At 43.7% G+C, this 22126-nt stretch overlaps 1 long non-coding RNA gene across 1 annotated transcript; it reads right to left on the bottom strand.

The window, feature by feature from the left end:
• Positions 1 to 1728: 1728 nt before the first annotated feature.
• LOC139153020 (uncharacterized) lies at positions 1729 to 13841 on the bottom strand. The gene is made up of 3 exons (XR_011556747.1): positions 13176 to 13841; positions 3988 to 4050; positions 1729 to 1753 (listed from the first exon to the last, which is right to left on the bottom strand). It is a non-coding gene; the product is annotated as an uncharacterized lncRNA (long non-coding RNA).
• Positions 13842 to 22126: the final 8285 nt, after the last annotated feature.

Raw genomic sequence — 22126 nt, 5'->3', positions numbered from 1 at the left:
AGGTCAGGAGGGAATAGAATCTTTTCATAGCCATGAGAGAGAGAAAAAGAGAGAGAGAGAGAGATTGGGAGGGAGGGGGGAGGGGGAGAGAGAGAGTAAATCCCCCTTTTTATTTGCATGGAGGTCAAGGCCCCTTTTTTTTGTCCTTCTCTCACACCTTAATTGCTTCCCACTCATCCACACACCTGACACTCTGACCCTGGCAGTCCTCCTGCCTGAAAGCTCGGGCATCACTATGCAGTGTTGGAAAACACTTCATGGCAGTTCCTTGTTGTGTGCGTGGCTGTGCGGCTGTGTAGCTTAGAGGAAACAGGGGCCACAGGGCAGTTGAAGGCTTCGCCCCAGCCCCCCCCCCCCCTCTCTCCAAAGAGCCAAGCAACACTCAACAGCAAAAGAGAGGCCTGGAAAACGCTCAGAGCTCAGTCGTTGGGCCTTTCAATCAATAGAGATATTCCCTCCTAAGGATCTTAGAGGAAACAGGGGCCACAGGGCAGTTGAGTTCTTGGCCCCAGCACACACACACCCTCCCAAGAGCCAAGCCTGCAAAAGAGAGGCCTGGAAAACCCTCAGAGCTGAGTCGCTGGGCCTTTCAATCAATGGAGATATTCCCTCCTAAAGATCTTCCTGAGGGCGAAAAAGCCATTCTTTCATGACCTAGCCCTGACTGGGATCAGGGACCCAGTGGAGAAGGAGAAGGAAAAGAAGGGGACAGTGACAGCACCATTATCAAAATATTTCTTAATATTGATGTAAATCACCCTGAGTCCCATTGGAATAGGCAGCACAGAAGTCAAATAAATAAACAAGTAAGTAAGTAAGTAAGTAAGTAAGTAAGTAAGTAAGTAAGTAAGTAAGTAAGTATGTAAGTAAGTAAGTAAGTAAGTAAGTAAGTAAGTAAGTAAGTAAGTAAGTAAGAAAGTGCATTTTTATCAAAACAGATTTATGCAGAGTATATATAAGTTTGCAAAAAGAAGGAAAGCAACCACGATGAAGAAATAGTCAGTCTCAGAAGGTGAATGAATTTATTCTGATCAAATTTCTTGGCCACCCATCCTCCACCCTTGCTACCCCCTCTTCCCCAGTCATGATAATCCCCAACAGTTGTTTGAAAAAAACCGGAACAAAATATAGTTGCATGCTTAAAGAAAAGATTTATTGTATTATAATCAAGAGGGTATTTCCATTACCCCTCAATAAAGGTTCAATCACATGACATAAAGTACCTAATAAAGAATACATTTCAACTGCACAGGTTATTGTGGAGAAGAATGAAGGAGGAAGATCAGAATGAGATTTGCAATATTCTTTTCTTATATCCCATCTTATAGCTTTCCGCCAATCCTAAGCGTTAAGCTATATCCAGTGATCAGACCATTTTCACAATTTATATTGAGAGGAAATGTTCCAAATATAACCAAATAGTTACCAAAATATCTACAAGCAGTAAGCTTCAATTCTGGAGTACGCACTGGACCAGTATACCCGTCAGGACATAAGCTTTTGATGACATTTTCTGGCTCATTAATAAATACATTAAATCTTCTGTTAGTTATATTTTTGACCTTAATAAGATTAGCACAGTAGTCCATGATAGCTGTTGAAGTATTGGGCCTTGGAAAATCAATATTCTTATTATAATCGAACGGTGCATAAAAGGCAGCTTCACTCTCCAAGACTATCCAAGCAAATGAAAAGAGCATACAGAGCACATGGATTCCCTTTGCTGTCATGGTTCCTTTCTCCTGTGTGGCTCCTATGAAAAAATGGAAGAGAATGGTGGGTTTCAATTTTGTTATTACTGGTTCTTTGGGTGTGGCTAGATGGACATGTGAATGGGTGAGTGTGACTAAGTGACCATGTGACTGGCTGGGTGTGGCTAGGTGGCCATATGATTGTGTAGGCATGGTTATATGGCCATGTGACTGGATTGGCATGCCCAAATCAACATAATTTCTTTGCCCTAATTACTGTTTTAAGTGTAAAACAATTTGGACTTGATTGTGGTTGTAAGTTGAAGACTAACTGTACATGTCAAACACCGACTTTCCAAAAATCATGGGTACAATCCTAGTTCTCCTACTTGGATTCCCCATTCTGACCTTTTGCAATTTCCCAAGGGGCCCAAGGAAATCTGATTCCTACAGCTCTGAACCCTTAAGCAAACCAAATACAAGTGGTCCAAGGGTGGGTTCCCACCAGGGATGGGCTATGCACCGGACTTGTGGGAATGCTGTTCTGGTGGTGGTAACGGAGCATATAGATTAGATCCATAGCCGCCGGGCGTGGACTCACCGTCCACACCCAACAGGCACAATTCCGGTAAAAAAACTCTGGGTTTTTTCTTTCCACGCATGCACAGAAGGAAAGAAACTGGCAACATTTGCTGCTGGAAGGACGTCCACATGAGAAATTTCAGCTGCTGCACAGCAGCTGGGGCCAGCAGAAAAAGCAGCCTACCCAAGCTCTGGCCACATGGTCTGCTCTCTGCTCTCGTGTGTGTGTGTGTGTGTGTGTGTGTGTGTGTGTGTTTGTATGTGCATGGCTGTCAAAGCTCCAAAATCAGTTTAAGTAGCTCTGGGGAAGTCAGTTGTAAATTAGAACACTTGCTAAGCAACTGGCCATTAAACAAGGACCACCTCAGAGGTGGATAACTCCCAGTTCAGACTGGTTCAATTGGTTCTTGATATCACCAAACTCGATTGGTCAGTATTTTGAATATTTTTGAATTTTAATTTATTTTTATATTTATTCTTCTTTGCATGGGTTGCCATGTTTTATTGAGTGTTTTTTTTAATTTGAGAGGATTAAATTGTTTTCCACACATGTGCCAAGCTCATGCGTACCCCCAAGGTACATCCACATGGTACAGGAGGAAGCGAACTGGCAGTGAAGTAAGTGGGAACAAGGGGCAGGCCACCATTCCCAGCACTACCAGAATGGGCGAGGAGTGTGTGCCTGCATGTGTGAGTATAAAGCACATGATTTCCTATTTTTTTAGTTTCTGTACATGCGCAGAAGCAAAAAGATCGGAAATATACCAAAATAACTCATGTGACCTCCACCACTCCCTGCCGCTTGCCCTGCTACTCACCGCCAGTCTCCCTGCAGCTCACCACCACCACTCCCCCTGCTACTCACTGCTACTCTCCCCTGCTGCTCGCTGTTGCTCCCCCTGCAGGTCACTGCTGCTCCCCCTTTGCACATAAATTATGACCAGTTAAGAAAGAAAAGAAACCAGCAAGGCTTAGAGCAGCATCTGTGGCCAGCGGCAAAAGCGGTCTACATGAGCTCTGGTCACGTGGCTTCCTCTATGCTCTCCTGTGCTGCAGCAGACAGTTGCCTGCTTCCCAGATGTGGCTGTGGTTTTCTATGTTTTTTTGCCAGTTTCCAACAATTACTTCTGGTTTCTGGTTAAAAATGCCCATTGGGGGAAATGGACTTGTTTAACAACCCCAGAGTTCACTTAATCACCAGCCGAATCCCACCACTGGAAAAAGAAATATAAAACAATGAACACAATCTGAAGTTAGTTGGGGGAAAGATCAAAGGCAACATGAGAAAATATTATTTTACTGAAAGAATAGTAGATCCTTGGAACAAACTTCCAGCAGACGTGGTTGATAAATCCACAGTAACCAAATTTAAACATGACTGGGATAAACATATATCCATTGTAAGATAAAATACAGGAAATGGTATAAGGGCAGACTAGATGGACCATGAGGTCTTTTTCTGCCATCAGTCTTCTATGTTTCTATGTTTCTATTGTCAATATGTCATCTTAAATCATGGAGGTAATGGGATGGGACACCTTTTCTTTCAGAATGAATTCCAGAGCCATTTTGTGTCATTTCAATTTGGTAACCTTTTATTTCATTTATTTAGGAGAAAATATCAGTTATTAATGTCAGTGCAATCAAATAGTGTGATAAAAAGAAACACAAAGAGTTTGAGCTTGCTAAAAACTTTGAGGTAGAGTAAGCATACCTGGATAGAGTAATCCCGTTGGAATAATTAATTGTAGAAGAAATCCTGGATAGCAGATATTTCCTAATAAGACAAAGCAAAATTTGAATTAGGATTTGACCCATGAGACATTTTGGCCCAAGAGAAAACTCATATTTCAAAGGTCATTTTCCTATTAAAATGCCTCTGAAATATTTGAACACCCTTTTTCATTAGTCCCTTTATTATTGCATCTGTTCTCTACAATCCTACTTTAGCACATCAGTGAAACAAGACTTAATATGTTCCAAGGCATGTCCATCCATTATCCAGTTGCATTGTGGTAAAACTGTTTCTTTATATTAAATTGAAAATTATTTTTAAATGTCTTAATGTCACTGCAAAACCTCATTCTACTTGGAATCATAAGGAACCACCTCTTTTGGAACCTATTCATGTAATTTAATCCCATTCTTCTGAAACTACTCTTGTTGATTTCTCTCTCTCTTTCCCTCCCTCTCCCTCCTCCCCTCTTCACAGAACATCATTTGTGATTTTTTAAAATCATTTTTGCCAAAAACGGAATTTTCTCTCATTTCTCTTCGTTGTTATTAGTGATGGGCGAAACCAATGGTGTTTGGGTTCGGCAAGATCGGATGAACTTTACGCAAAATTTGGCCGAACCTGAACTGAACCCAAACTCGAACTCCGAATGCTGCATAACGTCAAAGCTCTGCCGCGGAATCCCATCATTTTTTAATTTTATGGATTTTTTATTTTTATTTATTTTTATTTTTATGAAAAAGGATGTTTATTTTTACTTGAAAGGACCGCCCTTTGCTTGCAGCGCCGCTGCGGCATCCTTTTTTGTAAAAATAACAATGTTTATTTTTACCTGAAGACCTCCCTTTGAACGAAGAGATTCTGGGGGTGAAGCTTTGACGTCACCAGCAGGTTGCTAAGGATGACATGTGATCACTTCTTGGATTCCATGGAATCCAGGAAGTGATCACCTTGGCGTCCTTATCAACCTGCCACTGACATCAAAGCTCTGAACGCAAATGCGGTGGCAAACACGTCACACACTCCTGCACCCGCCCCAGTAGGAATAGGAACAATCTGGATAGGAACAAACCAACTGCCAATCTGGCGAAAGGGCCCCAGTCTGGTCAGGCTTGACCGGCTGGCCAACCTCCTCCAAGGATATCACCTGCCGGAGCATGCAGCCAACATCCTCCAGGGGTTTTGCGAGGGTTTTAGGATACCCTACCAGGGACCCTGCAGGGGTTACCTTTCGCAGAACCTCAGGTCGGTTGCTGGGAAAGATGAGTTGGTTAGGGCTAAAATTAAAAAAGAGGTTGATGAAGGAAGGGTCCTTGGCCCCTTCCCTTCACCCCCATTATCTAACCTGAGAGTATCCCCCCTAGGGGTGGTACCCAAAAAAGCGAAGGATGAATATCGTCTAATTCCCCCGGGGCGAATGAGTGAACGACTTCATCCCTGACGACCTTTGTTCAGTGTGGTATGTGTCTTTTGACGCTGCCATTGCCATTGTACGGGCCTGCGGCGATGGTACAATGATGGGCAAAAGCAACATTAAGTCGGCTTTTAGGCTCTTGCCCACACACCCCGATGACTTTGACCTCCTGGGCTTCCATTTCGAGGGAGGTTACTACGTGGATCGGACTCTCCCGATGGGTTGTTCGATTTCATGTGTTCTATTCGAGAGTTTTAGTACCTTCCTTTAGTGGGCGTTCAAGAGGCGAATGGGATCCAAGTCAGTCAACCACTATTTGGATGACTTCTTGGTTGCAGGCCCGGCCAGCACACCTCAATGCCAGGCATTGATGGCGGCATTCTAAACACTGTGTTCTTACTTAGGGGTTCCCTTAGTGCCCGAAGAAATGGAAGGACCATCCTCCAGGATTTCCTTCCTGGGGATAGAATTGGACTCCTCCACGCAGTCTTGCAGACTGCCTGAAGAAAAGTTAGTTAAGACAAGGCTCAAACTGGAGGAGGTGTCCCGCCTTAAGAAGGTGACCCTCAATCAACTCCAGGAGCTCACAGGGCTACTCAATTTTGCATGTTGGGTGATTGCACCTGGCAGAGCATTTCTACACAGATTGTACATCTCCATGCAGGGTCTGAGCTTGCCACACCATCGTGTGCGGCTCAAGGCGGGACCAGAGAAGACTTGCAAGTTTGGCAGGCATTCCTGACCCAGTTTAATGGAGTTTCCTTTTGGCGGCAAGATTTGCTTCTCCAAGCAGACTTGCAATTACACTCCGATGCATCGGGTTCCCTCGGTGTTGGGGTAACACTAGGTGATAGTTGGTGCTATTCTTCATGGTCGGACGACTGGGCTGCGGCCGGTATTTGCAGGGATCTCACTTTCTTGGAATTCTTCCCTCTAGTGGTAGCACTCGAACTTTGGAGAGCCCAGCTAGCCAACCGGACTGTCCAATTTTGGTGCGACAACCTGGCGGTTGTCCATGTGGTTAATTCTTTATCATCCAAAAACGAACGGGTGATGCATCTGGTTCGTTTTTTCGTGAGCAGAGATTTGGCTCTAAACACATTATTCTCAGTGCACCATGTCCCTGGTTTGGAGAATGGCGCAGCTGACACTTTATCCTTCACACACGAAGCCGGCCTGTTCCGCGCCTTTTGGATAGGTGAGTTGCTGCCCACAGCCTATAGGGAAACAGTCTCACTGTGCCTGCGCCTGTCCAAAAAGGACCAGCTGGGCCGGGTAGCAAGAGCTACCTTGCGCCAGTTGTGATAAAAGTAGTGCCCGGATTCAGTGTTTATGGCTTTCTGCGCTTCCACGGGAAGCCCGCAGAATTTTTCCACCATCGGAACCCCTCTAACAAAGTAGCAGTTTGGAACGATCACATTAGAGCATTAGTTCAGTAGGCTCTGACCCGTCGAGGTTTGGCACGCATTCCTTTGGATGCGTGCCACCCCACGGCTGCGGCACTTGTTTTGCAGATGAGGGATCTGGCCTTGGGGTGCTGTAGGTCATCCGCGTTCTAATCTTCTGTTAGGGCCTCTCATTAGGGTCCCACCTCATCGGCTGTGTTTAACTTCTGTTTTGTATTTCAGCCAGTTCTGCTTCCAGGCCTGCTGTGTGGCTATGGCCACAGTTTCGTTTTTCGGGCCGGAAGATATGCCGCAAGGTTGTTTTCTGGATCGCAGCCGACCCTGGGCCTGTGGACTCATTTGTCTGGTCATCCGCAGGGGTCTTTGTTGAGAGGGGCTCCTCCCTCTGGTTTTTTGGCCGGTGCCATTCCGAGAGAGCCCCCAAGTTGCTGGTATCCACCTTGGGGGCAATGACTTTGGAGTTTTGCAGGGCGTAGCAGTGTGCTGTCAAGCCCCCAATGACATCTGGGCCATCGCTTCTGCTCCTCTGGACACGCGTATCGCATGGTCCGGGTTCTGCCCAGACATGTCTGGCGGAATGCTTATCACCTAAGGAGCCAATGAGGCCAGGTTACGGTAACCAGGCTGTTGGTAACATGGTAAGGGGGCCAGGGGGGGTTAGTAGTAAACATCCCCTGACAAAATTTTCAACGCCCTGGCTCTACTAAGCCGACGGCATTCACCTCTTAGATGAGGGGAATGCCACTTTTCTGTTGGACCTGCAGAGGTTCCTCCAGGACTTAAATAGTAGGTCTGGGGGGAGTCGGGGGGCCAAGATTGAGATCTGACCCCCCTCCATGGCAGGTTACGGGCAGAAATGTGCAGTGCAGTAGGAGCAACCGTGCATGCTTCTTTGGGCATCTTTTTAAAAGGTGATGAGCCGCCTCTCTCCAGGAACTAGAGGTTAGAACAGGGTATTGCAGAGAGGATGCTCATGGGACTCACTGGATCCAATTTCCCTCGAGGATTGGAGGGTGAGCTCCTCCCACACGCCAAGGGGCATGGCTTGGATCCAGATGAAGGTGGATACATTCACCTGATTCAGCAAGAAGTTTTTGCCCAATGTTGCCCAGGAAGGTTTTGGCAGGAATTTCCGCCCCGTTAGTTTTTGTCCTCTGCAAGTCCTTTGTTTATAGTCAAATTTGAATATTTAGATGTACGTATTTAAATTTACGTTATTTAAATTTATGTTAATTTAATAAAGTGACCCTATTTTTAACCCATATGCTGTGTCAGCGACATTAAGTCGGCTTTTAGGCTCTTGCCCATACACCCCGATAACTTCGACCTCCTGGGCTTCCATTTCGAGGGAGGTTACTACGTGGATTGGACTCTCCCAATGGGTTGTTCAATTTCATGTGTTCTATTCGAGAATTTTAGTACCTTCCGAACACAGAGAAAGAGGAGAGAAAACTAGTGCTCTTTTACAGTTTGTATTTTTTGAATTCAAGTAGGAGGGGAAGATATTACTGGTTGTAAGGGACAATTTTATTTGCTGATTGTGTTTAAGCACAGACCACTCACACATTAGGCTGGAGTGGGACTAGACTGGGAAGTATAAAAAGGTGGGAAAAGCCATTTTAAATTGGACTTTCAGAACACAGAGAAAGAGGAGAGAAAACTACTGCTCTTTTACAGTTTGTATTTTTTGAATTCAAGGAGGAGGGGCAGATATTACTGGCTGTAAGGGACAAATTTTCACAACATAAGTGTGACCTATTCAGATATATCCTCTTCTCTATGAGAATGGCAATGGCAAAGTAAATAATTCCTTCCCAGATTCACAAATACAGCCTCCAAAGTTCCATTTATTTAAAAACCAGTAAAAGGTATTTCATTCCTCCTTCTCTCACTCTGCTTTAGGGAGGCACTGATGAATTGGCAAAGTCCATTACTTCATGCATCAGACCCTTCATGTGTGTCCATGGCGTGCACAGTCATCTCAATCATTATCAGTACAGTGGTCCCTCGACTTGCGCGTTCTCGATTAGCGCGAAACGCTGCAACGCAGTTTTTCAAAAAATATTATTTAAAAAAATAAAATATTAAAAAATAATTTTTTTTTTATTCTGTTCCCTGAATGGAGACCGCCGGCCGCTCAATCGGGCCGGCAGGGAACAGAATGGAGCCTTCCGCGGCGGGGCTGGTAAGGGGGGGAGCCGAGGGGGGAGCCGAGCCCAGCCCCGTGGCATTCGCTTTCCTCCCGCCGGCAGCCGACTGATCGTGGGCTCCTTCGCAACCTCGGAGAGCTTCCTGGTTTTCGTGAGCTTTCATGCCCCGGAAGCTCTCCGAGGTTGCGAAGGAGCCCACAATCAGTCTCGGCTGCGGGTGGGAGGAAGGCGAATCCCCCGTGGGCTCCGTTACATCTTCCGCTGCCAGCCAGGCCATGCTGGCGGCAGCGGAACAATCGCTGGCTGTCAACTTTTCTTTTTAAAACTGGGCAGGAGCTGACTTGCCTCCCCAGTGCTAAAAAGAAAAGTTGACAGCCAGCGCTACGACTGACGGAATGCTGAGCCTCCCGGTGGAAGGCTGCCGCTTGGCCGGGGAGGCTTGGCCGAAAGGGGCTGGAGCGGCAGAGCCGAGCATGCCTTCCGCCCGGGAAGTCCTGCCCCTTCATCCCCACCCCTCGCCCCTGTGGCCGGCTCATCCAGGGGGTCGTGTGTGGACTGGCAAGCGGCAAGCGGGAAGACCAAGGGAATGTTCCTTCAGCCGCCCAACACCTGATCCGCTCCGCAGCGCGGCAGCAGCGAGGAGCCGAAGATGGGGTTTCCCCTTTGCCTTTACCCCATCTTCGGCTCCTCGCTGCTTCCGCGCTGCGGAGCAGATCAGCTGTTGGGCGGCTGAAGGAATCTTCCCTTGGTCTTCCCCGCCGCCCACGCAAACTCCACCATCTGCGCATGTGCGGCCATGAAAAAAATGGCGCACATGCGCAGATGGTGGTTTTACTTCCGCATCCAATATAACGCGGAAATCGGTTAGCGCGGGAGGTCTTGGAACGTAACCCCCGCGCTAACCGAGAGATCACTGTATTTGCAATGGACGTTCCCAAATAAGCTTCCGTTTGTATTCTTTTATGTTTTTACTCAGGAATCAGTCACCACTCTTAAAATTATGCACTTGTAAATAAGCCACCAGCCCGTCAGACCTTAAATGAGAAAGAAACTGGGACAAGTTTTTGTATTTGCTTCCGAAACAATTTAGCATCTCATTGCATCTCGTTCCAGTATAACTCACTTTAATATACATTGCACAATCATTTATACACATACAAATGCTAAAGGTAAACATTTCAAGGTTGTTATAACTTTATGCTGCTTCTGGGATTCAATTTTCTCCCCAGCCTCTGCCAAATATACTCAGACAGAAGGGAATCCTTTTCAGTTCCCTGTTCTACTAAATAGACCATAAAACGTGTACCTATATTATTATTAATATACATTATTAATATACATATAATTTTTCCATACCAAGGCATGTTCTCTCCAGATTTTCCAGGTTCACCATGAAAGACCCTTTGGTCCTGGGAATCCAATATTACCAGATTCACCTTTGTTATCAACAGTATCAGGTTATTCATCCCAACCACTGTATTCCCTTATTTATATTATTCCCATATCCATGTTTTAGTATATACACTCATTCACACTCAATCAAAAACAAATGTTCTTTTACAATGAATGGAAAACAATTATGAATTCTTAAATGCACATGTCCAACACAAAATCATATTTCTCACACTAAGTTAAATTATTAGTTGTCCTTCTTCTTCCCTACTGTCTCTTTTGCAGCACCTAATCTTTCCTCAATAATCCATACCTTATACAGGCCTTTCTTATAATCAATCACACTGATCATTCAGCTTTATTTTTAGACATCTTTTAAAAACCTCTGCTTATCACACAAATTATTATACTACCACTGCTTATTAAATCTCTTCCCTTAAAACAGATCCAAATCCCAAAATGCATCACCATACGGTGCAAATATCTATTTTCACAGAACCGGTTTATCTAAATTTACATGAGACTCTCAGCTATATTCAATGATGCCACAGATTTAATCCAGAAAGCAAGTGTTTATCATTGAATTCTACTCAATTGTGAAATTTTTTCCTAAAATGTTTAGCTTCTTTATGAGCATTGTAAAATTTAGCAACAATTGTCACAGCAGCAATTAAACATTTCCATTTCACAACACCAAAAGACTCCCTACCAGTACTTCATTTCATTTATCCGATAGGTGTTCAATTCATAATTCATAATCAAAGGGTTTTTTTAAAAAAAATGTTTTCCCTGATCTGGAACCTCAAGATATCCTTCAAAATATCCCAGCCAGCAATTTTCTTGTGGGCATACAACAAGAGACTATTCCTTCCAACAAATATAAAAGGTTATTGTTAAAAAAAAACAAATTCCTGCTATGTATCATTTAAGTATATTTGTGCCAAAATGTTTCATTCAAATTCCTTTCAAAGTTATCGGGTTCTTTTAGAGGTACAGTATGTGCTTTTACTGTAATGATGAAGTTTCTAAAAAGTAACTGAATAGGTAATTAGTAGATAAATTCATCTATCAGAAAACATGAAAATTGGCAGTTATTTTCCTCAGTATTGGACTCCAGATCATCATATGTGAAACACACAAACTACTATACATAAAAGAAAACTCTTTCATACCCACATCTATACACTAATCTTGGAATTCATCAATACGGAATTCCCTTCAACTGCCAAATAAAGCCATCAAAAACCTTTATAACTTCTTTCTCATCCTCAACCTCTTAATATACAATGAAGAAATGCTGTCCACAAGAGTCGGACAGCCAGTTTGATAGGAATGAAGCGGACCCAAGATTTAAGAGAAGCAAGCTTCACAACACAAAGAAAGGTAGCTGGTAGGGTCCTCTCTACAGTGTTTGTTATAACTAAACACTAACATGTGGGCACATAAAAAGTGGGCTTTTCAACATAATAATTTTAAGTGTTTTCTGCAGGAATTCAAGAACATTATCTAGGCAGATCCCAGAGGACAGTTCCTTCCAGGTCACAATGGGATAGAGAAGGGATTGGGTGACTTCAGAGGCTTTTGTTTTATCACAATAGAAACAAATTCAGGCCTTCCAGTATGTATTCAAAACAATAATCAAAATAACTTCACATAAACCAAAAAGGGGTTTATCAATATACTCACTCACAAATCAGTCAAAGGGGTACACGACTCTAAGTCGGTGTCCCTATAGTAAATGAAGGCATCATCTGGGATTACTAACAATATATCTTGTGACAAGGGAAACGTTACACAGTGGGTAGGATCTTTAGGATCCACCACTACTTGTTGGACACTCTGAATGGGTCCTTTTCTGGGGCGTTTCTCAGTGCCAACTTTGGGAGTTGTTGTGAAGGACTGGATCCACTACTCCATCCAGTTTCATGGACGACTGTGCCCGGGCCTGGCCACAGGGCAAAAGCATGTATGGCGGAGGCTGGGGCACTTCCTCCAGGCAACTGGACAATACGGGGGGTTTACATTTTCCTATCTCCCTCGAGAGATCGACTGAATCTTTCAACCCCTTTGGCAAGGGAGACGGAACAATGTGCACTTCTTGGGGCTGCCAGGGAGGGGACGAGTCTTCTACCCCCTCCTAGGGGTCCTTCTCCTGAGCGTGGCCCCTAAAGGAATGGGGACCATGGCCAGGACATTTTTCATTGTTGGGTCCTACATTTGGTGACCCATGGAGGTGGGTTTCGAGCCAATTTCAAATACAAGTCTATGAACTGACAATATAGTGGGAATATCAAAGGTTCCTATATCGGGCCATCCCAAGTTGAAGGAGGGCCATTCTGACGTAGAAAGGTTGGTCAGAATGCGACGGCTCCACTTTATACCATATTCTCGAGTTTGGTTATTATAAACATGGTTGAAATGTTTCATTACACACTCAAGGGGGGGGGGGGTTGGCACACTTGGTTTCCCTCCCACCTTCCACCCGGGGCACCAGACAGAAAAGGCGAGGGGGTATACAAGGGAGGTAAGGGGTCCTTCCCTTGAGACACAAAAGGATTTTTATTCACTTCGCACAATCTCTACCGGCCCAAGGTCCTGGAACTCACAGTCACCTGTGGGAATCGTGGTAGGCAATCACACACACACACACAACTTTTTCTCTAAAAACATAGGCCTCCCACCTTACGAGCCCTTTAACGAAGAACGAGCCAAAACGAGGGTGATCAGTCCTTGCCTCTGTCCCTTGACATAGGGAGAGATAGACTCGCACCAGTCTCTAAAAAGCGCATATAGTTGAGGACTTGCCTTTTATCTTAGAGACACGGTTACTCTTCCAGCCGGCGAACAGATGTCCTGGTCTTTGATCTCCCACTCGATGGTTCTTGGAATACAAACCGGTGGTGTTGCCGCCCCCGTGTCAGTGGGAAGGTCCTCGGATAAAATGTCCGATGGCGCCTGGACGATTCCTCTCTCACATCACAGGGCAACTGACACCACGGTGGGCACCCTCGATTCTCCGTACGGGCCACCAGAAATGTTGCGGCAAAACTCAGTTGCCAGTCAAGTGAATGGAGACCACAAGGAGATTGCGTAACTCAGGTTTATTTGAGTAACTTCAGATTCAAAAGATATAAAAGCAATGTCTGAACAATGTGGACTGTTTTTCAGGGCTCTTTATCCAATCCCAAAGGAGTACAAAAAACACACAATATCAGCCAATCAAATACTAGTTGTCAACGTTTCCTTATTGAGAAAGTAAAAAAGGGGGTTATACAATATAGAAGGTGCAGAATGTACAACAAAAAAGGAACTTGATGCTAGTATGTGGGTTCATACATAGAGCTATGTGCTCTATCTCTGCACCATCAAAGCCATGTCCTTTTCCTGTAGCACAGCTATGTTCTACCAGATGCAAGGCATAGATTATAAACACAAAATGTACTTTTGTACTCTAAATGTCAAACATAACTATATATGTGGAGCATAGGTCAAGGCTTAAGAAATGCAGAATTTGGGCTAGCACTAAATATGAATGTATATCTCAGGCTAGCTTCCTCACTGGAAAGTATAAAAAGATGGGAAAAGCCATTTTAAATTGCACTTTCAGAACACAGAGAAAGAGGAGAGAAAACTAGTGCTCTTTTACAGTTTGTATTTTTTTAATTCAAGGAGGAGGTGCAAATGTTACTAGCTTTAAGGGACAATTTTATTGGCTGATTGTGTTTAAACAAGAACTCTCAATACGAAATATTTACATATGGACGAATATCTGAAATGTATATACAATAATATATATAAGCTGTGATATAATAATACTGTTTACCCCACTCCCTTCCTACCTTCTTTTTTCTGTATCCCCATTTCCCTTTTCCCCCGTTTTATTCGGTGGGTAGTCCATATGTTTTTGCAGTGAAGTAGTTGTAGGTTGCAGGATAATTTCTTTCTGAATCCAACTTGTTTGTTAGAGAGTAGGTTTTTAGATTCTAAGTAAAGGGTGATTGACTGATTTATAATTGATTACATGATTTTACATGAGACGCAGCATAGTTATATTGGTCTGTAATTGTCAACGAGTGAAGGGTCTCCTTTTTGAAGATGGGGATGACTACTGCTTTTGACCATAGCTTGGGGAGTGTGCTGGTCCTGAAGGATTTTTGGAAGATAATGCTTAGAGGTTCGGCTATAGCAGAAGAAAGCTTTTTAAAGAAGTATGCACAAAGACCATCTGGTCTGACTGATAGGGAAGGTTTGAGGTCACGATTTGGGTTAGGTTGTAGAGAGAGTTTGAGGTGCGATTTGCAAAGATGGGGGATGAGCCATTACTGTTAACAAAGACAGAGCCAAAGAAAGAGTTCAAGAGGTTAGCTTTGAATGGATCATCGTATTATTCTTTGTTGTTGGGTCCTACGAGAGGTGGAATAGGTCTAGAGTCATTGAGTTTGTTGTTGACGAAGTTGTAGAAGGCTCGGTTAGATTTGGTGCCAAGGAGGTTTTCCTCTTGTTTGCTGTGATAGTTGAGATATTCTGCTTTTATTTGTTGGCATATGCTTTTGTAGTGGCACTTGCATCCTGTTTGGTGGGTTTCCTGTTGGACTAGAAGACCTCCCAAGGTCCCGGCCATTTTGTTCTATAGTATTCTGTCATAGGATTGATTGGATTGATTGATTGAATGAATGAATGAATATTTCTTCTTCTTCTTCTTCTTCTTCTTCTTCTTCTTCTTCTTCTTCTTCTTCTTCTTCTTCTTCTGTTTGGTGGGATTCCTGTTGGACTAGAAGATCTCCCAAGGTCCCCTCCAGCCATTTTGTTCTATAGTATTCTGTCATAGGATTGATTGATTGAATGAATGAAAGAATGAATATTTCTTCTTCTTCTTCTTCTTCTTCTTCTTCTTCTTCTTCTTCTGCTTCTGCTTCAGCTTCTGTTTCTGCTTCTGCTTCAGCTTCTGTTTCTGCTTCTGCTTCTTCTCCTTTTCTCTCTCTCTCCCCCATCTTTCTCTTTTTCCTTCTCTTTCTTTATCTCTTCTTTTTTGCATTCCTTCATTCCTTCCTCTCTCTTTCTCTGTCTCTCTCTGTCTCTCTCTGTCTCTCTCTGTGTCTCTGCCTCTCTCTAATAAAAAGGCAGACTAGATGGACCATGGGGTCTTTTTCTGCCATCAATCTTCTATATTTCTATGTTTCTATGTCTCTCTATCTCTTTCTCTCTCTTTCTTACTGTATATGAGCACTACTGATTGATATAAGTGAATGTTATTCATATGTATCTTCATGTGATCTGCTTCCTCTGTTATAAGGATTATGCCAGCAAAGCATTTAGATATGTTGGATATCTTAACAATTGAATGGTTAATGTCATGGAGTTAATAAAAATGATCCAGGAGGCAAATTAAAAAAATAAATAAATAAATCATTCTTTTTGTTAGTTTAAGTGAAGAGTCAACAACCTTAAACACTACTATGGACCTATTTCAACAGAAAACAAAAAACTGAGAGCCACAAAACTGGATGGGCAAAGCCAAACCAACATCACATACTCTCACAGTCACATGAACCCCCTTCACATCCTTATTTCTTCCATTTTCCCTCCTGATTGTACCTTCCTTCTTTTTTTCCCCTCCTCTGATTTCTTTTTTATTATTATTATTATTATTATTATTATTATTATTATTATTATTTAATAAATTTGTATGCCGCCCTTTTCTGTAGACTCTCCCCTCCTCTAAATTTTATCTTCCTTCCCCCTCCTTCCTTCCTCCCTTCTCTTTCTCCCCCTTCCTTATTTTGCTAAATAAATAAATGCTGCTTTCTGAGTTCTACTAATTGCATTGCTGAAGCAACGGGAATCAGATAGTAGCACCTCTGTCAAATCTTAACCTGGGCAGAAATCATAGAGAGATGTGATCTTCCGTCTCATTCCTCTCCCGTGTTTATGCGTATCCCAGTGCTGGGATAAAATTGATGAAGGAGCTACTCTTGCCCATTCCCCTCCTTCGGGAGCTGACAAAAAGGCTGGTGCTGAGCTGCCCAAGAAGGACATGGAATCACTGAAAGCAGCCGGTTGCTTTTTACAGTGTGGAGAGGAACAACAAGCAGTGCCCATTGCCTTGGCTGCTATTGCTGCCACCTTTAACCTACGGAGGTCCAGTAAAACCTCACAGTAAAACACCACGTCCGCTCAGGGACGCTTTCTCTGTTCCCCTCCCCACGACTGTGCTAAGTGGCAGCTCATTCCTGTCCTGCCCTGCTGGCATCACACAAAGCAAATTAAAGGCGGCCTTTCTCTCTCTCTCTCCCACCCCACCTACCTCACTTCCCACAACCTATGGTGGCAGAAGGGGGGAAAGGAAAAACCATGCCAGCAAAGACTGATGGCTGCAGGCTTTTTGGGGAGCCAGTGTGGGGAGGACATGGTTGGAGGTGACAGTGGGGCTCGACTGCCTTTTGAGCTCTGTTCTGGGCTGCCACTTGCTGAACCACCACTCTGATTAGGTCCCACATCCAGCCACAAGGAGACATGCTGCTTCGTGGCCAGCCTGGGTGGTTGAAGGGCAAGCGAGTGGCCCTCAGGAGACCTTGGACTTGTTTACCCATCCCAGAAAGCTTGGGCTGTGCCTCCATCCATCCCGACCACTTTTCTTGCAAAGCGGCTCCCAAAGACAATTAAGCAGGCATGTTGCACCCACAGCTTCCGCTTCTTTGAAACAGCCAAGAGTTGCAGGGAGGGGGGGGGACATCTGCAATACTGGCAGCTATGGGGGCTCCTTCTCTCAGTGCAGGGTTGAGTTCCAACATAACTCACTGCTGCTTCATTTCCTACAGTGTCGCACAGCCATTCTTCATGGCTGCGTGCATGCATATGCAGTACAACCCTCCAAACTGGGAGGAACCCACCCCTGTCCCAAATATCAACTAGTTACAGGCTGGTTGTAGGGGACTCTTGAATTAAAAAGTAATCTTTAACTTACCCAGCTGTAATCCTGTCTTGACTGACAGTTGCCGCTTCCTTCTGAAATAACTTCTGATTTTGGAGATGCAATTGAAATGTTTATATAGAGCTCAGTTAAATTGCGGGTGGGATAAAAGAGGGGAACAAAGAAATAATCTTATACCAATTACGATATACATGTATCTTGTGAAATGGGTGGTTAGGTTCCAACTGTAGCTCTGTGGCCCCAAAACCGCAATGAAAAAATAATGTTGATTGCAGAAATAGTAGAATTAACGTAAACGGATACCCACAGGTATTACAAAGTCCTCACAAGGTTGATGACAGTAATATTAAGTGGGGATGTTGACATAGGAGATAGGAAAAGGAATTAAAAAATAGAATGAAAATAGTATGGCAGGGGATAGTATAAATCTTGTATAAAATATTCAAAGCTAAATTAATAACAGAATAGCAGAATTAGAAGGGACCTTTGAAGTCTCCTAGTCCAACCCAATTCCCAGACAGGAGACCCTATAGTCTGGAATATACCATTTCAGACAAATTTAAATCTACTTGGCCCTTCACCATTATTGAGGCTTCTTTAAAATACAAAATAAAATTTAAAAATAGGCTCCATATGACTGAAGAACCATATGGTGTAAGATTATTTTCTTTCAGTTATCCTTACATGATATTATTGCAAAAGCCTTTCTAAGCAGTTAAATACTTGTGTAAGAATACAATTGCTTTATTTCCTGTTAAATTCAATTTCAAAGCTGTTTCTTCATCATCTCCCAGAAATATACAGAAAGAAATCAACAGTCAGAAGTTCAGTGGTTGAAGAATTGGGACATCACCATTTCTGAGAGACCCTGAAAATTAGAATAGAATAGCATCTAGCCAAACTGTTCCTTAAACTCATTTACAGACTACATGGAGCCCTCCATAAAGTCATCTTGGAATGGGGAGTTCACTGCAAAGTTCTGGAGAGAGTCCCTTTGAGCCATTGGGTCTACACAAAGACTTAGCTCAGCTTTCCATCCTTCCACTAATGGAGCAGTAGAAAAAGCCAACACTATATAGTGGAAAAATACCTCCGATGCTAGGTGGATTTCCAACAGGACAACTGTGTGAAGTTGCTGCTTTTTATAGAAGTAGCATACATGAGATTCACCCAGAAAGTAATGCATCACATTTTTTTTCTCAGCCTACAGTAATGTTATGAATGCGAAACTTTAGATATACATTGTCTAAAAGTTGATCCATATTGGTGATTTAGGCTGATGTTTAGACAGAGAATGGGAATCCAAGTTTGAAGAAAAACATTAAAAACATTGGCATCCCAGTGTTAGAGTTACCAGAGTTACCATTTAATTAGTTAGACAGACTTAAAATACCATTTAACTGATTCAACAATACCCAGAACCAACCAACAAACAGAAACCATCCAACCGTGAGGAATCTCAGCCACGAGGCAACCGAAACCTACAGACAAAGGCAAGACAGAAAATTATCTTCAAAGCCATCAACCACCTCCATAAAAATCCTGCATGAAAGCCAAAAGCAACAGGACTTTGGAGGATCAACCGACCTTAAGTTATTGATCCCTACTTCTCACAGAACCCCAGAGAACACCAATCAACCCCAGCACACCCCAGGACCACCAGCCCTAGCAAATCAACCCCAGCAATCTGCCCGTGCGCCATCATCCTGATCCAGGCCAGCCTGTCCGGTCCCCAGCTGATCTACCCGAAGCGGTGGCAGCACCCCCTACCAAGCCATCCAAATCCTAAAACCACAGTGGAGCCATAGCGAAGCTGCTAGAAATAGGACCTCTATACCAACTGTGCCGAGCCCAGCCTGCCCAATCCCCAGCTGAGCCATCCTGAAGCAGGTAGGAACTCAGCTGGTAACAGAAGGACTCCATAATCGCCGGATCCCCAGCTGAGCCATCCCATAGCCTCTTTTGACTTTTAATTCACCTGACTTCTAGCCATCCAAAGCTTCTAACTTTTAGTAACAGTGAAAGGAGCCTTTTTACTCTTTTTACTCTGCATTGCCCAATCTCTAGCTGAGCCATCCCAAAGCCTCTAGTAACTTTCAAATCTGCTGATTCCCAGCTGAGTTATCCCAAACCTTCTAACTGACTCCCAGCTAAACCATCCAAAGCTTCCAGCTTCAAACAACAGCAAAAGGAGTCCAGCCAGTGGCAAAAGGTTTTCTTACTCCAGGCAACAGTGAAAGGAGCATCTGAAAAAATAAATCAACTAGGCATGTTGAAATCACCCATAACCACAATATCTCCCTTTACTGCCATTTGGGTAATTTCATCCACCATCTTGTTGCCATATTCCTCAGATTGCCCTGGAGGTCTACAGATCACCCCAATTCTAATGACAGAACCTTTTTTATTTTGCATGCAAACCCAGAGAATCTCCAATCTGCGCCTCTTATTTCTCTTTTTCTCCCTTACCCCTCTTTCTTTCTCTCTTCCTCCCTCCCTCTCTCTTTCTTTTCTTTCTCCCTCTCTCCCTCCTTCCCTCCCACTATCCCTCCTTTCCTCCCACTCTCCCTCCCATTCTGTTTCTCCCTCCCTCCCAACCTCTCCCTTCCTTCCTTCCTTCCTTCTCTCTCTCTCTCTCCCTCCCTTCCTTCTTCTCTCTTTTTTCTCTGAGGTCAGAAAGTTAATTCAAACAACTCTCTGTAGAGCCAGTCAGAGTTCCTTGATGGGCTTCCTCCCAGGGGGGGTGCTGTGATGGCGGGCGAGGGTTCTTTGTGTCTCATCCTTCTGGGCTGCATAGGGGCTGTGGCTCCAGAGTCTACGGAGCTCCTACTGAGGAGGAAGATCAGCTACAAAAGGAGTCTCTTCTGGCACCTCCCCACTGAAGACTCTGCAAGTGGGACTGGTGGGCATTGCAGCAGGGAAGCTGGTTTTGGGAGGGGCAGATTGGGCACCATTGGTTGCGGCTATCAGGTGGGGAGAAATGAAACCTAGCTCCACTCCAGGGGCAGGAGAGATGAAAAGTGGTGGAGGGTGCGAAGTTCGAGAATCTTGAAGAGGTCAGGAGGGAATAGAATCCTTTCATAGCCATGAGAGAGAGAAAAAGAGAGAGAGAGAGAGATTGGGAGGGAGGGGGGGAGGGGGAGAGAGAGAGTAAATCCCCCTTTTTATTTGCATGGAGGTCAAGGCCCCTTTTTTTTGTCCTTCTCTCACACCTTAATTGCTTCCCACTCATCCACACACCTGACACTCTGACCCTGGCAGTCCTCCTGCCTGGAAGCTCGGGCATCACTATGCAGTGTTGGAAAACACTTCATGGCAGTTCCTTGTTGTGTGCGTGGCTGTGCAGCTGTGTAGCTTAGAGGAAACAGGGGCCACAGGGCAGTTGAAGGCTTCGCCCCAGCCCCCCCCCCCTCTCTCCAAAGAGCCAAGCAACACTCAACAGCAAAAGAGAGGCCTGGAAAACCCTCAGAGCTGAGTTGCTGGGCCTTTCAATCAACAGAGATATTCCCTCCTAAAGATCTTCCTGAGGGTGAAAAAGCCATTCCTTCAGGACCTAGCCCTGACTGGGATCAGGGACCCAGTGGAGAAGGAGAAGGAAAAGAAGTGGACAGTGACACCACCATTATCAAAATATTTCTTAATATTGATGTAAATCCCCCTGAGTCCCATTGGATGGGCAGCATAGAAGTCAAATAAATAAACAAGTAAGTAAGTAAGTAAGTAAGTAAGTAAGTAAGTAAGTAAGTAAGTAAGTAAGTAAGCAAGCAAGCAAGCAAGCATGTAAGTAAGCAAGTAAGGGCATTTTTATTAAAGCAGATTTATGAAGAGTAAGTTTGCAAAAAGAAGGAAAGCAACCACGATGAAGAAATAGTCAGTCTCAGAAGGTGAATGAATTTATTCTGATCAAATTTCTTGGCCACCCATCCTCCACCCTTGCTATCCCCTCTTCCCCAGTCATGATAATATCCAACAGTTGTTTGAAAAAAGACGGAACAAAATATAGTTGCATGCTTAAAGAAAATATTTATTGTATTATAATCAAGAGGGTATTTCCATTACCCCTCAATAAAGGTTCAATCACATGACATAAAGTACCTAATAAAGAATACATTTCAACTGCACAGGTTATTGTGGAGAAGAATAAAGGAAGGAAGATCAGAATGAGATTTGCAAGATTCTTTTCTTATAGCCCATGTCAATACAGGGGCTTTAGCCTTCAATTGGTGATCACTTCGATGACAGGTCTATTCATTAGGTCCGATAGAACTCTCTCAAAATAGGTAATGGAAAGTTCATTAATCATAAAAGGAAAAATGTAAGGAACAAAGAAGATAGAAAACAAACCAAAGAATAGAGGGGAAATAGGACCTTTGAAAACCAAAAGGTTGAATCTAAGGCAGTGATTCAGCAAAGCATAATTCCTGGTCCACCTCTCAAACTGTGCCAAGCTTAAGCGTTAAGCTATATTCAGTGATCAGACCATCTTCACAATATATAAAGAGAGGCAATGTTCCTCTTATAACCAAATAGTCACCCAAATATCTACAAAGAGTAAGCTTCAATACATTAGTAAGAAGTGGACCAGTATACCCGTCAGGACATAACTTTTTGATGACATTTTCTGGCTCATGAATAAATACATTATATTTTATCTTAGTTATCTTTTTGATCCTAATAATATTATCACAGTAGTTGACAGCTCTTGAAGTATTGGTCCTTGGAAAATCAACATTCTTATTATAATCGAACTTTGTAGCTTCGCTCTCCAAGACTATCCAAGCAAATGAAAAGAGCATACAGAGCACATGGATTCCCTTGGCTGTCA

Source organism: Erythrolamprus reginae, chromosome Z, assembly GCF_031021105.1.
Source record: "Erythrolamprus reginae isolate rEryReg1 chromosome Z, rEryReg1.hap1, whole genome shotgun sequence".
Classification (NCBI taxonomy): domain Eukaryota; kingdom Metazoa; phylum Chordata; class Lepidosauria; order Squamata; family Dipsadidae; genus Erythrolamprus; species Erythrolamprus reginae.
Note: the sequence above shows the minus strand (reverse complement) of the source record. Positions and strands in the feature narration are given on the sequence as shown.